The following is a 19,768-nucleotide window of genomic DNA, read 5'->3' on the forward strand; positions in this document are numbered from 1 at the left end:
CCTCGGCAGCCAAATAAAAACAAACCACAGGACATTTGCAGGAAAGATATGTCTTGGGTTTCTAGTTAACTTGTCACAAGGAAAGTGAGAAAGACCCACAAATTTTGAGCACAACTTGAATATTTGGGGACCTTTTTATTTCATTTCCCTTTATGTTGACTTTGTCTTGCTCTTTAAAGGATTGGAATTAACTGTCAACTAATTTGGTTCTGCTTTTCTTGGTGACGTAGGAGGAATGAGATTTTCACAGTCAGAAAGAGAGTTCCTAAGTTTTCCATTGCACAGGGAGTCATCAACCTCCCCACTTCTGAGTCTTGAATCCCTGACTATCTTGTGTGTGTGTGTGTGTGTGTGTGTGTGTGTGTGTGTGTGTGTAGTCGGGGAGACTATACACTCATGTGGGACATTTCTCTTTCTTCAAGTGCCATTTCTTTAAAAAGAGTAAGTCTATAAGAAATTTAGACTTTACTGTTAATTACTTTAATTGGATCATTAAATTGCTTTTATCTTTACAAATGGATAAGGACCCTTATTAATCCTTAGTTCAACAAAGATTGTATTGAACTCTGGCCTGAGACACTTTACTAGGATTTAGGTCAGGGGTCGGGAACCTTTTTGGCTGAGAGAGCCATGAACGCCACATATTTTAAAATGTAATTCCATGAGAGCCATACAATATGTTTAACACTAAATACAAGGAAATGTGTACATTTTATGTAAGACCAACACTTTTAAAGTATAATAAGTTTCTGAATTCTTTTTAATAATGTTGTTATGCTGTTGCTAACCAAAGATGAATAAAGTACTTCTTACCATTAATGCGACTTCTGGTGCTGCAGGGTTTTGCTGATGGCTTTGTAGTCTGGTTGCTATGTGGTAAGGTTAAGCTTCATGCAGGCGTTGAGACTTCCATTCGTTAAACGTGATCGTAGGTTGGTCTTAACGTTCTTTAGATGTGAGAAAGACTACTCACATGCATATATAGAGACAAACATCATCAGTACAGCAATACTCACATGCTGCAGTGTATGGTATGTGACGGGAAGCATGTTCCAAGTTTTGACAATCAGCTGGTCCGCGGGTTGAAGTTTTTCATTTCTCCCCACTTATGTTTGCTCGCCAACTCTGCTTGCTGTCGTGCAAGTCTTTCCAAATCTTCATTCAGTGACTTGAACTTATTCACCCACATGTCTGAGGCCTTCAAGTCAGCAACTTGTAGCTCAAAATCTCTGACGGAGACACCAGGGATGTAACTCAGGTCGGCACTGTCCACTGCACACTAGTATGGATGGGTGATGAACTTAAAAAGATGAGTGTGCTCACGAAATTCTCCAAAGCATACTTTGAATGACTGCAGGAGATTAGATGTGAAGCCTGCTAGCTGCTGGAGATCACGATGTTGAGCAGGGTCACTTGTTGTGCATGCATCTTTAAACTCTCCCAGTTTTTCAAAGTGTAGTAAACGACCTGTTTCAGTGTTGGCGATGAAGAGTTCCAGCTTGTTTTCAAATGCAAACACTGGTTATTGAAGGGATAAGACTGTATTTCCAACACCTTGCATTTTCACATTTAGCTGGTTCAGATGTTTAGTTATGTCCACGAGATCGTAGAACTTCAGGAGCCACTCAGCGTTAACTAACTCAGGATGCTCGATGTTTTTCATTTCAAGAAAAGTCTGGATTTTGCTCAGACAAGCTGCGAAATGGCTGAACACCTTCCCTTTTGACAACCAATGCACATTGCTGTGCAGAAGCAGACCAGGATTATTATTTCCAACTTCATCCAGTAGTGTTTTAAACTGGCGATCACTTAAAGCTTGGGCAACAATAAAGTTGACCACCTGAATGACCAGCGACATCACCTCACCAAGCTGCTCGCCACACATCTGAGCACAAAGCGCCTCCTGATGTAGGATGCAGTGAAAACTTAGGATGAGTCTCTTCTCATGTTCACGAAGAAGCACTACGAATCCTCTGTTTTTCCCCACCATGCACGGAGCACCATCAGTACACACTGAAATAAGTTTATCCATCAGTAGATTTTTTTCTTTAGCAAACTCAGCAAAAGACTTGAATATATCCTTCCCTCTTATTGTCTCTTTCATAGGCAAAATAGCAAGACGTTCCTCATGTTGTGTGTCACCAACAGCATACCTTGCAATCACGCTGAACTGGGATATATGGCTTACGTCGGTTGACTCATCCAAAGTGAGAGAAAAGAATGGTGCTGCATTTATGTCCTTCACTTGTGTTGCCTCAATTTGATTTACCATCATGATGGTATGATTGTGAACAGTTCTTGCCGATAAAGGCATGTCTTTTATTCGTTTGATTATCTTGTCTTTATCCAAAAAGTCATCAAAAAGTTCATTGGCAACATCAAGCATGAATGTTTTGGCATACTCCCCATCTGTGAATGGCTTTCCGTTTCTCACAATTGCTAACACACCAGCAAAGCTAGCCGAATTCCAGTCACCTTGTTGGGTCCAAACATGGAGTTGCAGCTGACTAGCTTGCACTCTGCACAGTAGTTCTTGACATGCTTTCTTCCTGCTGTCCCCCGCTGGATATTTCGATGCAAATGTAGTATGGCATGTGTGATAGTGCCGCTTTATATTTGACCATTTCATTGATGCAATTTTATCATTGCATATTAGACACACCGAAGAACCTGCTCTTTCCACAAAGGCGAATTTCTCTGTCCATTCCTGCTGAAAAGTACGAGAAACTCCTCATCTTTTTTTCTTTTAGCCATCCTCTTCCTCAAAAGGGTTTCTGCAATTAGCTAGCTGACTACCAGATTAAAAGGAAGGAAGTTTACTTCCTGATCTCACAACGACCCATGTACGTTATGCATTATTCAGTAAAAATTTAGTGTTGTCCCGGAGGACAGCTGTGATTGGCTCCAGCCACCCACAACCATGAACATGAGTGGTAGGAAATGGACTGTAATACATGAGAATTTTTTATATTTTTAATGTTATTATTTTTTTTATTACAGATTTGTCTGCGAGCCAGAGGCAGCCATCAACAGAGCCACATCTGGCTTGCGAGCCATAGGTTCCTGACCCCTGATTTAGGCATTTTTTTAGGGGGCAGAGAGGGACATGAATAAGTTAGGGAAAATCTGGGAGAATGGAGAGCTTAGGGTGGGTACTTTGGACAGCTACAAGGCAGCAGAAAGATGGGAATATTTAGGAGTCTGGAGATGTGTGTTTTGAGTGTGTGCATGCGTGCATGTGTGTTGGAAGGGAAGGACTCCTATCGTTTGGTATCCAGAGCAACTGATGCTAAACATCCTACAGTTGCAGAGGACAGGCCAACAGAAAGAACTATCATGCCCCAAGTACATGTGATTCTGTTGAGAAACTGGTCGAGGAAAAACACTGAACTGAGAGGCTCGAACTTCCTGTACTTGGCAGTTTTGCTCCGAGTCCTGGTGGCAGCAGTAGAGAGTCATCAACTAATTTATTTAGTGCTCTGAAATTTGGTATTTTCCTATCTTCTTGTTGTTGCCTGCACTCGAGCCCAGAAATCAATAAGTCAATTAGAGGTGAGTCAAAGCAAAAGCAGGCTATTCATTTTATCTGAAGTATCATAAACTATGCTCTTGGCAGCAGATCTACATATTCTAAAACTTAAAATAAATAAAAATACCTTGTGCATTTGTAAGCGAGACATCAAAAACCTGGTCATCATCTCTCTTGCTTTCTTTTTGGTTAACCAGTGGCATACTGTTTGCTTTTAGGCATCATTGGAAAATGGTGCTTTGGTTTTTGTTTGAGTGTTAGCGATGCTTTAACTAAATCATTGATGCTCCATGCATTAGGCACTTTCTGGGTGGACAGTGCACCTATGAGGAGCACCTCCAGTACCTGTAGTTAAGAAAGTGGTTTGCGTCATTCATTTCAGCACATGAATAGGTTAGGACCAGAGCAGCCAGCATGTGTTTTCAGTTCTGGGCAGACCCACCTCTGCTGTGCCTGGCTGTTGAGTGGACTGGCTTCACTGGGCTTTGCTGTTAGCCTTAACCCTTGTTCGTGATTTGTGTTGGGCTGTTGAGCATGAAAAGAAAGCAATTGTGAATTTTTTTTTCAGGGAAAGACCAGATAAAGTATCTTTGTGTAAATACTCAAAGGGCGTTATGACTTTGAAAAGTTGACTCCGGCTAGTTTCATTTAACAATGCCTAGGAGGCCCCTAGGAGTGGTATAAATCAGGCATAATGATATACTAATTTCTTTAAAATATTGGGTGGAAAACCAATGTCTGCAAATGTCAGAGCTGATGTACAAGAAACTAGCATTACTGCTTTTTGTGAAGGGTCTGTGTATAAAACTACAAAGAATTTCTAACAGCCCTTGATAAAGACACACAGATAGTTTGACAAACACCCTGGGAAGCAAGCAAGACCAGGAAATAAGACAGTTTTGATTTTAAGGATCAGTCCTGGTAGAAGGAGCTGATGCCCAGAATATTCTATGCAGTTTCCAAATATTTGGCTTAAATTGATGAAGAAATGCATTCTGGTGGAGTTGGTACAATAGCTGAAAGGACCCTGGCCGGTTGGCTCAGCGGCAGAGATTCAGCCTGGCATGTGGATGTCCTGGATTCGATTCCCGGTCAGGGCATACAGGAGAAGTGACCCTCTGATTCTCCTCTATTGCTCCCCTTCTCCCTTCTCTCTCTCACTCTTGGTCTCTCCTGCAGCCATTGCTCAGCTGGAGCAAATTGGTCTCAGGCATTGAAGATGGCTCCATGGTCTCAGCTTAGGTGCTAAAATAGCTCAGTTGCGGCCCTGGCCGGTTGGCTCAGCGGTAGAGCGTCGGCCTAGCATGCGGAGGACCCGGTTTCGATTCCCGGCCAGGGCACACAGGAGAAGCGCCCATCTGCTTCTCCACCCCTCCCCCTCTCCTTCCTCTCTGTCTCTCTCTTCCCCTCCGGCAGCCAAGGCTCCATTGGAGCAAAGATGGCCCGGGCGCTGGGGATGGTTCTGTGGCCTCTGCCTCAGGTGCTAGAGTGGCTCTGGTCACAACATGGCGACGCCCAGGATGGGCAAAGCATCGCCCCCTGGTGGGCAGAGCGTCGCCCCATGGTGGGCGTGCCTGGTGGATCCCGGTTGGGCGCAGGCGGGAGTCTGTCTGACTGTCTCTCCCAGTTTCCAGCTTCAGAAAAATGCAAAAAAAAAAAAAAAATAGCTCAGTTGCTGAGCAATGGAGCAATGACCATAGATGGGCAGAGCATCACCCCATTGGGGACTTGCTGGGTGGATCCTGGTTGGGTGCATGTAGGAGTCTGTCTCTCTGCCTCCCCACTTCTCACTTAAAAACAAATACACAAAACAAACACACAATAGCTGAAAGGAATAAAAGAACACAGTTTCCTATAATAACTCCCCAAACAATAAGTCAAACAAATGCATGTTGTAAAATAGGAGGGATGTTTTTCATTACTCGAGCCTATATTGAGACTATTTGGTGAAGACAAAGAATATAGTTCGTTCTTATTCTTAATCTACTAGGAAGGTCAAAGGCAAATAAAGAACAGTAGCCAAATATTCAAAGTGCCAAGTGGTGACACAGAATGCTTGGTTTCCTATCAGCCTGGCAGGGTGGCTGGCTGAAAGTAGGCCACCGGGGATACCTGAACATCGAACTAACGCGGCACCATGTATCTGAGCACCCGCCTGGGGCTCAGTTCCTCTCTGACAGCCAAATACTCAACTGGCATGTGTTCACTTTTCCACATGAGAAGCACCCCAGATTTATGTAACATAGATGAATAACTCTGGGGGGTTTCTCATGTGAAAAAGATAAAGCTATGGCATCTCTATACAATGACCCATCATTTGGCCATAAAAAGGACACCTTACCCTTGGTGACAGCATAGACGGACCCAGAGAGGGTATGATACTCAGTAACATCAGTCAGACAGAGAAAGACAAACACCATGTGACCGCACTGGTATGTGGCACCGAAAGGACAAAATACAGGAACAAACAAAATTGAAACAGACTCACAGACACAGAGAGAGAGAGGAGGGCAGTGGGGGGGACTGGGTGAAATATGGGAAGGGGGTGGAAAGGATGGGAGAAATAGGTGGAAGGATTAAAAAGTACAAACTGGTAGTTACCGAATAGCCACAGGGATGTAAAGTCCCGCCTAGGGAATATAGTCTATCATATTGTAATAACTATGTGTGGTGTCAGATGGGTGCTAGATTTATCAGAGATGATCACTTAGTAAGTTATATAATGTCCCACTCACTGAGTTACACACCTGAAACTGATATCATATCATATGTCCACTGTAACTGAAAAATAAAAAATATATTTAAATAAAAAGGAAAACCACATATTTATACCAACACCCATTCATTCACAACCTTCGAGTTATCAAGTAAGTGGGTATTATTTGAAGGTGTAGCTCAAGATCTCCCAAAGCAGGGAAGTAAATGTAGGGTCAGTGTCTTCACTGACTCAGATTCTTCCTGGGCATCCATCAGTGGAAAAGGCCACAAAGGCATGACACGCGTTTCCCACGGTCAGATGGGGGTGCACAGTGTTATCAAAGCTGCTGGCTGCTCAGGCTCTTCTTTACACAGCAGGGTGAGGACTGAGCTCTCCCTGAGAACTTCATATTTGAACTTCATATTTCTGGGGCAATTAATCAAATTTCTGGATTATAATGATCTTCCAAGGGAATTGTGATTTGAAGCCCTTTGATAAATGTCCAATTATTTTGGGCTGCCTGAAGTTTACGAGTTCCTCAGGAAATTAGGTGTGACCCTTAGTTTGCCCAAGTTAATTGCCCTTGCAATCGCGCTATGGCAAAGCCTACATCCCATAGGAATCTGACTGAAATTTCTAGACGCAGAGCTCTTGCGCCAATTGTGACTTTGTGTGAAGCGATTAGAGTGACAGAAAGGTTAGGGAGGAAAGGAATTGGAAATGTGATCTGTGGCTGAAGAGATTTGTTTAGATTTGGAAGAGAGATGCCAAGCACAGGCTCTAGCTCATTTTTAGTTTAAAGGGGATTTAGAAGGATATCAAGTTCCTTCCAGCTCTGGGATTTATTGTTCTATGATAATAGTGACTTAAGATGAAGGTAAAAGGCAGGGGTGGTAGGAAAGTCCAGTTAGTCAGATTGGCCTGGGCTGACGAGCAGAGGAGCCAGGGTGGGTTTTCAGACTAAACCTTGCCTTCTGAATCGCTCTGTGAGTTCATCAGTCCAGCAGTTTGCCCGGGCGTGTCTCTGTGTGGCACAGTTCCTAGCGGCAGTATTCCGTTGGGCTCCTCTAGTTGGGTCTGTTTGGGGTGGCCAAACAGCACTAGAGGAGGCATCATAACATGATGGTCAGGAGCTTGGGTTCCGCAGGGAGACTGCTAAGGTTCAAAGCCAGCTTTACCGCCTGATAGACCCTTCAGAAAGTATCTTACTCTTTCTGTGCCTCTGTTTCCCCATCTGTAAATGAGAATGATAAAGTCTGCAAAATTGAGTTCTTTTGATGAAAAAATCAGTTTGTTTTGTTTACGGTCTGCTTGATGAGGGCAGGGATTTCTGTGGGTACTATTTAGTATGACATTTGTCCTCAGTGCCAGAACTCTGCCTGACTCAGAGTGGACACTTGGTGCCTGTGCAGTGGATCAATGTGGTGTTTTGAACAATACCTGGAACACGGTAATCCCTTGGTCAATGTTTGTTGTTGGTGCTATTTTTCTTTAAAGTGAGTATCATGTTGTTTGCCTTCACCACACTTTCGATACCTGGCACAGTGCCAGCACATAGAAGATACCGTAGGAGGCAGAATAATGTCCTCTTTCCCCAAAGATGTCTGCATCCAAGTTCCTGAACCTGCAAACATGTTGGGCCTCATGACAGTGGGGAGTTAAAGTTGCAGATAGAATGAAGGTTTTTAATCAGTTGACCTTAAAATAGAATGATTACGTTAGATTACCTGGTTGGGCCCTAAGTAATCATAAGGATCCTTAAGAGTGGAAGAGGCAGGCAGAAAGTCAAAGACAGAGAGGTGCCACTGGAAGCAAGGTCAGAGAGCTGCCGCACTGCTGGCCTTGAGGGTGGAGCAGGGGGCCCACGAGGCAAGCCGTGTGAGCAGCATCAGGAAGTGGATAGAATGCCCACTGGTTCTTGAGCTGAGCCTGACTGGGGTAATCATTTTGTCCATATGATCAATTAGGCTTTATTTCTTTTTCATTATATACATGCTATATGGTTAATGTAAATACATCTAACAATATAGAACAGGGGTCGAGAACCTATGGTCCGCGAGCCAGATGTGGCTCTTTTGATGGCTGCATCTGGCTTGCAGACAAATTTTTAATAAAAAAAAATAATAACATTAAAAATATAAAACATTCTCATGTATTATGATCCATTCATTTCCTACCGCTCATGTTCATGGTTGTGGGTGGCTGGAGCCAATCACAGCTGTCCTCTGGGACAACACCAACTTTTTATTGGCTAATGCTTAACGTACATGGGTCATTGTATGGCTCTCATGGAAATTACATTTTAAAATATGTGGCATTCATGGCTCTCTCAGCCAAAAAGTATCCCAACCCTTAGTATAGAACTTGACAAAAGAAAGGAAGGATCCTGTGGAATCCTGTAACTTATGACCACCACTATGACCATCTAAGTGTTGATTCTTTCAAAAATTTCTCTCTGCGCACACACAGTGTTACTTACATGGGATTATACCATATGTGGCACTGCTCCATCCTTCCTAACATCACTCGTCATTCCAACTCTGCCTACACACCCCGACCAGGAAGCCACGGTAACACCCTAATTTATGTTCTTCAATATTGTTTTCCTGTACTCAGGTGATCTTAGTCACTGCCCCCTTCTAATCTAGGCTGTTTTTGTCACATGCTTTATAAAAATGAGATACGATTCTCTTTGGCAGTATTTTTTTTTCCTTTTTACTCAGGGACACCTCAGGAAAATCCTCTAAGTCATTTCAATGACTGCCCAATAGTCTGTGATGTGACTATAGCACAAAGTTTTCAGCCATTGTGAATGGGCATTCCCTGTGTATTCAATTATTGGTTATTAAAGGCAGTGCTGTGGTTCATAAGCCTAGTATTTCTTGCACATAGGAACTCATACCTAATTTTAAATGATACCTCTCTGTGATGATAAGAATCCCCAAGAGGAGGCTCTGTTCTCCCCAGAAATTAGTATCTGGGGGCTAAAGTTAAGGTCCACAAAAACAGTTGGAAGTGAAGAAGACAATACCATCAAGTTAAAAACTGGCAAATACTTTTTCTTTGTTACTTAAATTGAGAAAATCAACTTCACTGGATTCTAGCAACTCTCTTAGAAGATGATGGCATTGATTTATATTGTTGTCCCTCTCTTAAGGAAATCCAGCATAACAGGTCTACTAAGTAAATCCTAGTAGGCCATTGTTCCCTTTGTTTATTCTGTTAACATTCAGGTGAATCAGGTAAAAAAAAAAAAAAGGCCATTAATTGAAAACTGTTCAGAAGGTCATTACCATCCAGATAGTTTTTTATTCTTCCTATAACTTGGTCTGTTTCATTAGTTATTTGTAAAAGGCAGCTGTAACTTGGAACTGGTTTGGTAAGAGAGCTCTTGTTGATACTGTTTCTTAAGTACAATTATTCAAAGATGTATTTTCAGGACCTGAATCAAAGGCACATTTTTCTGCAATCTGCACAAACCTGCTTGGCACGTGCTCTTGTTTATGGAAAATCCAAATGTATATTTGTGTTCTTTTGAAAGGGGCAGGAGTTGGAAGAGAGGTCACGCAGGAGATTGAGGCTGGCTTTCCACTCTGCTAGCTGCATTCTGAAAGCCTGATCTGATTTCATAAAGTAAGCAGAAGTTTGATCTCAGTCTAGACTCAGACTGACATGTAGACAAAAGAAAGGAATTCACTCTGTTAAAGGCCAGTGGCAAGTTCTACCTGATGCCGTAGGATGGAAGGATATAATCAGGCTAGGATTAAAATATAGGATGAAGAAAACCTTTCTTTCATATCAACTCTTCTTTTCTCATTTCTTTTTTCTTTTCTTTTCTTTTCTTTTCTTTTCTTTTCTTTTCTTTTCTTTCTTTCTTTCTTTCTTTCTCTCTCTCTCTCCTTCCTTCCTTCCTTCCTTCCTTCCTTCCTTCCTTCCTTCCTTCCTTCCTTCTTTTCTTCCTTCCTTCTTTCCTTTCTTTCTTTCTTTGTTTTTTTTTTAGTGAGAAGAGGGTAAATAGAGAGACAGACTCCTGCATGCACTCAGTCTGGGATCCAACTGGCAACCTTGTCTTGGGCTGATGCTTGAATCAACCTAGTTATTTTTAGTGCCTAGGGCCAATGCTTAGACCAACCAAGCCACTGACTGCAAGAGGGGAAAAGAGAGAGAAGGAGGAGAGAGAGGGGAAGATAAGCAGATGGTTGCTTCTCCTGTGCCCAGACCAGGAATCAAACCCTGGATGTCTGCATGCTGGGCCAATGCTCTGTCACTGAGCCAACTAGCCAGGGCCATATTGACTCTTTACTGGTCACTTTATATGCACGATCTCATTTATTTCTTACAACAGCTCCATGAAGTAGCCATTACTATGAAAAACTACACAGATGACAAAAGCTCAGAGAACAATTTGCTGAATGTTACACTGCTATGAGATAGTAGGATCAAAATAAATATATATTGTGTAAAATACATTTATTATTTTTTATTTATTCATTTTAGAGATGAGAGAGAGAGAGAGGAGAGAGAGACAGGGGGGAGGAGCTGGAAGCATCAACTCCCATATGTGCCCTAACCAGGCAAGCCCAGGGTTTCGAACCGGCGACCTCAGCATTTCCAGGTCGATGCGTTATCCACTGTGCCACCACAGGCCAGGCTGTGTAAAATACATTTAAGAACCTTTCATTGTGAAAAATATCATACATATATTACAATTTACTTTCATGAACCCATCACCAAGTTGCACAAATGATTAACTCACAGCCTACCTGTTCACCTCTACCACCCTTAGTCTAGCTCCCCCCAATTGAGTTATTTTGGAGCCAATACCAAGTATCATACTTCAGTATCTGTTTCTAAAAGATACTCATTTATTAAAGATACCATTGCAATACCTCTTTATGCCTAAGTTAAAATAGTTCTGACTACCATCAAACGTGTAGTCAGTATCTGGATTTTTCTGGTTGTGGGGTGGACACGAAAAGTGTGGGGTTCAGGTGCTGGTGGGTATAGTGGGTCTGCTCTGCAAAACTTGTGCTGCAATGTCCTTTTGTCATAAATTCTCCAAGTAAAAATCTGCTTGGGTATAAGCTCTAGGTTTCTAGCAACCAGTCTGCATGTAACATGCTTTATAGATAGAAAAAGGAAGGGACATGAGGAAGAGACATATCCACCCGTCACCTCAGTCCCTTCAAGTTACAAGTATTTGGGGGAAAGGGAGATACAGAGAGGAAAACAGAGAAAGGGAGGCAAATCTTTCCCCCACAGAAAGAAAGTAGACATTTTTCATTCTGAGCCAGGAAATGCTATTTTTTATCATCACTTTGTTCTTGTCAACACGGAACTATGAAATGATTATGTAAAGGAATACAGCAAGGTTTTGTTGCCATTTCATGTAAAGCAAGGGTCAGTAACCTATGGCTCATGAGCCAGATGTGGCTCTTTTGATGGCTGCATCTGGCTCGCAGACAAATCTTTAATAAAATAAATAATAACATTAAAAATGTAAAACATTCTCATGTATTACAATCCATTCATTTCCTACCACTCATGTTCACGGTTGCAGGTGGCTGGAGCCAATCACAGCTGTCCTCCGGGACAACACCAAATTTTTATTGGATCATGCATAACGTACATGGGTCATTGTATGGCTCTCACAGAATTACATTTTAAAATATAAATATGTGGCGTTCATGGCTCTCTCAGTCAAAAAGTTTTCCGACCCCTGTTGTAAAGGGTGTCAGCTAAAGTATCGGATGAGCAGCCTGTGATTTCTACACTGAGGTAGCCACCCAATCTTGCTCTCTGTTCCCCTTTTCGTGCATTCCTGGAATTCACAAGTGGTACCCTGAACTTTCTGGGAGCAAGGGCTGAGGTCTGGACATGACTTTCCAATCAATGCAAATCACGATCTCCAGTTGTCTTGGACATGAGCATGTGACATGGCCGAGGCCTTTATTTTGCTTAGAGCACTGACCAAGTGAATGCATGCAGGCTCTTGAATATTTGACATACGTGACAAGTGTGTACAGCCGGCGCTGCAGCTGGCTTTTTCACCTAAGTGCTCTCTCCACTGGTAGCATGTGTTTTGCCCTGTTAGACTGGGGTCTGTCTGGGCAGATCAGGAATTTGGCTGTGCTTGTAGCTGTCAGACAGGGAAAAAGAGTCATGGACAGGACCAGCTATATAATTTGCAGGGCCTAATGCAGCATAAAAATTCAGGGTTCCTTGTTCAGAAATTATTAAGCATTTCAAGATGGTAACAGCAGAATGCTTTTAAGCAAGGGAACCTGTGTGAAGCCTGCATGTGACGCTAACTTTCTCAGGGACATGGAGTGTGCAGCTGGGAATGAATAGGTTAATCTGTATGGAGCTTCTAAGACTGAGAAAAGTAAAAGCTGAGAGTCTAGCTCAGGGTTCGGGAATCTTTTTGGCTGAGAGAGCCATGAACGCCACATATTTTAAAATGTAATTCTGTCAGAGCCATGCAATGACCTGTGTACGTTAGGCATTATCCAATAAAAATTTGGTGTTGTCCTGGAGGACAGCTGTGATTGGCTCCAGCCACCCGCAACCATAAACATGAGCGGTAGGAAATGAATGGATTGTAATACATGAGAATGTTTTATATTTTTAATGTTATTATTATTTTTTTAATTAAAGATTTGTCTGCGAGCCAGATGCAGCCATCGAAAGAGCCACATCTGGCTCGTGAGCCATAGGTTCCCGACCCCTGGTTTAGCTCAACTTGGTGCAGACCTTGCAGTAGACAAAGTGCCCACAGGCAGAACTGGGTGATGTGAGAGCAGTTAGAAAATGCTTCAGGTCTCCTGATGCGATTTTAGCTAAATTGGTGTACGTGATTCCTTCCCTGTCCACGTTGGTTAGTGAGAGACAGATCAGAGGTTACCTGTAGCAAATTAAAGCCCAGGTGAAAGGTGTGTTCAAATGCAGGAGCACGGGGAAGCCTTGTGGGAAAGGACCTGTCCCCCGGGGATGACAAGTTCTTCCTTTTCACCCACTTCTCTCTCCCGTTTCCAGCCCCTTTACAAGTTTCCTTTAGGGAGTAAAATGATCACAGCCAAACAACAGAGGACCCAAAGCCGAGTTTTCACAGTCTTGGAGCTGCTCTTAAACTTTCCAGGGGCTTGTACTTCATAGAAAAAACATTTAGGCACTTCCTCCATGTTTTTGCATCTGGACAGGGAGGCCCCCTCTCCTCTCAGTGTTGAGAGACATCTTCGAGCTTATTTCTTTCCAGTGAAAGTGGAAAATATCAACTCAGGTTTCAAAGGAAAGGAAATGTATTTTCTCATCAAGCTTGGCATTATCTATTTAGCAGGCGGGCCTTTAATCTTTGCTGCAGTATTTTTCCATTGTATAACTGCGTTTGCCTTCAATCTGTCTCACTCTTTTAACTTTGGCTTTCGACAATATGAATGTGATTTGCACAACTTATCTTCTTTTCTCATTTGTTTCCTCGATACTTGAGATGATCTCTTGCCAGGGTTTTTCTAGAGAGGTGCACAGCTTTGCTTTGGCAGATACTGAACACAACACAGATAACACTCCTTTGTTAGTGTGAATTCATTAAGGACCTTGATAAAAAGAGCTTTGCGTGTCCAGCATACTGGGAGAAACGGCATGACTCAGGGCCTGTTGGTCTGAACACATAAATGAGAAAGTGCAATAATGGGCTATAAAAAACTATCCCAGTAAGTGTTTAAATGAGAAGAAAAGCCAGTCAGTTGGGTTCCACTACTTGTGGATGGATTCTAGTGAAATACCTTGCAACCATCCCTTTCCCTTAGAACTGGAAAGCAGAGATGTGAGGTTGATCTCCAGGAGTTGAACTTGAAAATTGGTATATTATTATGTAGAACACTCCAGAGACACGTGAAGACAAGTTAAGCGGCAGGAAAGACTCATTAGCTTAGGAGACTGAACTGTAGCCTGATGAAATGTATTTAAAACAGCATATGTCAGGGGGATCTGTGAGCAATGCAAACAGAAAATTCACAGAAGTAAATATTGGCAGTGTCCTTTTAAATGCTATGGGGGTGGTGGTGGTGGTGAAGTGTTATGTTAGTAGATAGGCTTTAAGCGCCCTTGACATAATGGTAAGCCCATCCCTGTTGTTGAGATGGCTTTGCTGTGTTTTCTTAGACTGATTTCATGAACAATTCAGACCACTTATTAACTGCCGTGGTCAAATGCTATACTCAGCCTGGTGAATCTGCCTGGCTGACTTTGTTGGTCTGTTTTGTCAGGATAGCTCATACTATTTATTCACAAGTAGATAATTTGGTTTCTGAAACTGTTTTCTTCTTCAGTGTAAATTAAACTGAAATTTTGGTCTTACGCATAAGATGGGTGCCTAGATGCAGCAAGTCAGCCCTAGGAGGACCTGCAACAAGGGTGCTGGTGTCAGGCTCTGGTACACTCGCAGGTGACATGCTACTCTCTGAGTGTCCTTGACTCATCCTGGGCCCTGGGCATTCTGGGAACAGTTTGAATGTTTAGCAATGTCCTCTTGTACCTCTTGGTCCTTGTATCTCTGTATTTTGTTTATTCCTAAACCCTAATTTAGATCTCGTCATACAATAGGACTCCATGGTGACAATCAAAGGAGTGACATAGTTAGGCCCCAGGCTTTCCACGTTGGATGCAATTAACTTACTCTTCACATAAATTTGTGTAGAAAGCGCCATGTACCCATTATGACTTTGAGCTCATTCACTTAATGAATTTTACCTTTGTGTACCTCCTGGATGCTGCCTTGGTTCACCCCGGCTGGGCAACTCTTTGTTGGTCACATTCTCAAATTTGCTTTAGTTTCACAAATTAGATTTTGATGCTTGTCTTTTGTCCATGGCTCAACTTATCTCTCAGCTCCATGTCTATATTTTCAGCTTTTCTACATCTGTCTCAAGGTGATCTCTCTCTATCTCTTTTCTTCTTTTTCAAATGAGAGGAGGAGAGATATAGAGACAGACTACCACATGCATGCCAAATGGAATCTACCTGGCAACCCCCATCTGGGGATGATGCTTTGCCCATCTGGGGCCATGTTCACAACCAAGTATTTTTAGCGCCTGAAGTGGAGGCTCCCCAGAGCCATCCTTAGCTCCTGGGGTGAATGCACTCGAACCAATCAAGCCATGGCTGTGGGAGGGGAAGAGAGAGAGAGAGAGAGAGAGAGAGAGAGAGAGAGAGAGAGAGAGAGAGAAAAGGGGTAGGGGTGAAGAAGCATGAGGTCACTTCTTCTGTGTATCCTGATCAGGAAATGAACCCAAGACATCCACACACCAGACCAATGCTCTACCACTGAGCCAACGGCCAGTGCCAACAGTGATCTCTTTTGATGGTCATGTGCCCTGAGTCTAAGATTCCTTCTTTGGTCCTTCTTCCATGGTCCAGCTCTCCCTGGTCTAGTCTCTCCAAACATTAAATGTTACCTTTCAAAGCTGGATGAAACTTTTCAGTCCTATCTCCCCTATTCTGTTGAGCCTAACCAAAGAACAGCAAGAAGAATTTGGAGAAACCAATGAAATGGAGGAATTTGAGCAGAAACATGGTAAAAATAACCCAATAAACCCAGACAAGAGACTCTTCCATGTCAGATGGCTGTCAGGCAGACCTAGGCAAGGTCATGAGGGTCTTCAGGTGGTGCAAACTTTTGGAAGAAGTGGAAGGAACACAAAGATGCCATGGCTTTGTGGAGGGAGAATGTTACATAGTAATCCTGTACTTCAATAGCCCTCATGACAGCCCTGGGGTTCCCCGTGGAAAATCACCCCACACCAAGGGGGGAGGGGCTGAGTCTGGAGCAGGGTGTGGATAAGCCACCTGGGGATTGGATGTGAGCTGCTGCAGTCAGGAAGCCTTACCCACACACCTGTTTTCCATCCTCAGCACATGCTGACTATGTGGCAACATGACCCTGCTTTGGAAAATATAGATTGATTTGCAGCATATATTCTTGGCATCAGATTAGGAGCCTGGGAGTTCATGTTAATTCATATGAATTCTCTGGGGTTACAAGGATTACATTGAGTATTTCTATTCTTAGGAAATTTCATTTTTTCTGAAACTGGAAAACGGGCCCATTAAAATGTAAGACTTTGATTTTCCAAAAAAAAAAAAAAATCTTTAAGAAACTTTTCAGCCACATTCTATACTCCTCCACCCCCAATGCTGCTCCTCATTTACACATTTTACCTTGATTTTAGTTGAATTGAATCTTCTCATTAGTACTTTGCTGTCAGTCAGAATCCCATGGTCATAATCATACCTATGTATTTTGTTAAAATAGCAAACATTTTTATAAAGGACACCTATTTAAAGGAAAGAAATATCCCCTTTCAGAAGGTACAGCCAGTTGACAAATGTTTCTTTAAGTGAAGCTAATTGCATGGAATATTTTATGATGTTTCCATGGAAAATGTGACAGGACATCTCTAGAGGATTTCAGGGGAGCTTTATGGCTGTTTCCTGCTCCATCAGTGTTTTACAGAATCCTGTGGAAAGCAGGGGTGCTTGCTGCCACATCTGTTATGCATGGACACCAGTTTCTGCTGGATATGGAGGAGCCCGAAGCACAGACACATTTGTGCAGACTGTCCCGAGATGATGTAGAGAGCTACTGTGACCACAAGTGACCAGTGGGTCCCTAGGACAGGCTTGAACGAGGTGCTGCTGGGTTTGGTGCAGAATGGAAAACCTGTCCTGAGTTTCCATTGAATACAGCTCACTAATGGGCTGTTCATTTTGTTGCCATGGTCCTCAACTGTAAGACCTTTTAAAAATTCTCATGTCTAGTGGCAACTAGCTATGTTAACCCTTTTATTTTATTGAGAGGTTTTTAGAATTCACTAAGAGACCAAAAAATTCATACCTACTCTACTAAAAACAGACTGCATGTATGGAATACAAACCCAATGACAATGCAAAGTGTCCATCCTAGAAACTCATCATCTGTCATCAGTCCTGTAGGGCCATGATTTGCTCACGTTGCCTAGTGGTAGTCAACATTCAGTGTGTAAGGCATGCCATGAAGTGAGTGTACTTCATGCCACTGCCATTTCTCTGCAAAACACAATTACAAAGGCTCTTGAACTGTCATCTCATGATGATTGAAAACAGCCCTTTCAAGTATGTAATTGATTGCACATGATTATGTCATAACAAGGTAATTGTTTTATGTTCCCCTATTCACAAGTGATGTAAACTCATTCAACTGAATTTGTAGTGGAGACTCATCAGCGTATCATGGGTGGTGGTCATCAGACATGAAGTCAACACTTAAATATCTGTGCTATTGTTAGAGAAGCTATGCTGTGCAGTTAGGAGATTCAGTTTAGAGGTCCTTGGGGTTCTTTTTTTTGTATTTTTCCAAAGTTGGAAACGGGGAGACAGTCAGACAGACTCCCGCATGCGCCCGACTGGGATCCACCTGGCATGCCCACCAGGGGGCGATGCTCTGCCCATCTGGGGCATTGCTCTGTTGCAACCAGAGCCATTCTAGCCCCTGAGGCAGAGACTACAGAGCCATCCCCAGAGCCTGGGCCAACTTTGCTCCAATGGAACCTTGGCTGTGGGAGGGGAAGAGAGAGACAGAGAGGAAGGAGAGGGGGAGGGGTGGAGAAGCAGATGGGCACTTCTCCTGTGTGCCCTGGCCTGGAATCGAACCCAGGACTCCTGCACGCCAGGCTGATGCTCTACCACTGCGCCAACGGGCCAGGGCCCCTTGGGGTTCTTGAGTGTTGATTTAAGCTCTGACATTAGCTGCACCCATGATATCATTAATGTTCATGGATTCTTGATGTCCTATCTCCATGCTTTAACACTCTATCTTCCCTTGAAGGAATCTTATAATTGGAGACACTGATATTTCCCCTTGTCATTAATGCAGAAAATGTTTTCATTTTATCCCCTACAAGAGTACTGAGATAAGATAGAAATTATTATCCCACTATTTACAGAAGAAGAAGAAAGTTTGAATTACCTGCTTTAGCCACAGATCTGTTTGTAGAAAAAGGATGGGTCATGGAACCCAGAGATTCAGCATCCTCACCTTCAGATATTTTCTATTGAGAGGAAATACTGATTCTATGGAAAAACATTTAAAAGATATTAACTTCTTAAGATAAGGATACAGCACTGAGCTCTGGGCCTTGGTCTTTTTAAGTTATTCAACATCCTTCCACATGGCCCATGGCCCTCCCCAGTTGCTCATATGTTGTTTTCCTTGTTCACATGGCGGTGTGTGTCCATGATGCCAAAATAACTAATCATTTCAAGATATTCTTTGAAAAAGTAAAACCAGTAGTGTTTAGTGTCATGGAGACAAAACAACTGGTTGATTTGACTTTTATCCATTTTCAATCAGCGGTTTCAGAACCATGAAGTAATAGCCTGTCTTTTCTCATTTTATGAGGTGTTTTTCCTCCTCCTCTCTCTCCTTCCCCTTACCTTTTTAGAAAACACAATGTACTTAATTTCCATCCTAGGTAACAAATAGTTACTATAGAATGTTGAAATGCAAAAGGTAGAAAGAGTATAAAAATTAATGTAACTATAGTCATAGGGCATGCACAAACATTTTCCCAGCATGTTTAAAACAAGTAATAGTTCTTTCTCTTCCCTACAATTAGCTTGCTGAATTTCCACTACATGTTAGAAATTTCCTCTTTGTTTCTAATTTATTTCTTATATACCACCTGATTTCTGACCTCAGATCGGCTTGATTGAGTTTCTACAAGGTCTTTATAAAGTTTGCTTAGATCTGGCACTAGTTAGCAATGAATAGTGATGTCAACCTGTTTTTTCTCACTAATTTTACTAGTTTTACTAATTTTTTTACTCACTGACTCTAGTCCGCATATGGAAAGCGGAGATGTGGATTTTGAGGTCCCAGTCACATGTGGGAGTAGTTGAATGCTTTTACTATGCCACGTCATAGTATGTCATTGATTCAGAAAGTATTTCTTAACTACCTCCTGTGTTCCAGACACTGTTCTAAGTAATGAGGATACAGACTCCATGAAGCCCATGGAGCCCGCTAAGCACTGAGGAGTATATGCATCCAGGAAGTCATTACCTGGAAGGATGTAGGAAAGAGAAAGAGAGCGGAAATGGACATCCCGGGCTGAGAGCCACATGGAAAGGCTGACATTGCTAAGCAGGAGTTTATGTCTAGATCCCACGGATCTGAATGTCTTCCATGCTCAGCCACACACACCCCTTTGGCTGTCTGGGTGTCATTGCTCCATGAATTTAGAGATCACCCTGCTGCGGCTATGATATAGGAGAGAGGGCAAGAAAAGATGAACTTTAGGAGTTACCTGATAAAGAGAGAAGAAGCAGTAGTTTACATGTATATACATGGACAGACATATATAAACATTCCCTCCTTCATCCCTTCCTCTCTCATTCTCTCCCCCTCTCATCTTTTGCCTTGGGGTTGGACAGATATAAGTTCAGGTATCAGTTTATAGGCTTCCCATTGCTCTCACTGCATTGACCTCAGCAACATTCTCATAAAG

Source organism: Saccopteryx bilineata, chromosome 6 (assembly GCF_036850765.1).
Source record: "Saccopteryx bilineata isolate mSacBil1 chromosome 6, mSacBil1_pri_phased_curated, whole genome shotgun sequence".
Lineage (NCBI taxonomy): Eukaryota > Metazoa > Chordata > Mammalia > Chiroptera > Emballonuridae > Saccopteryx > Saccopteryx bilineata.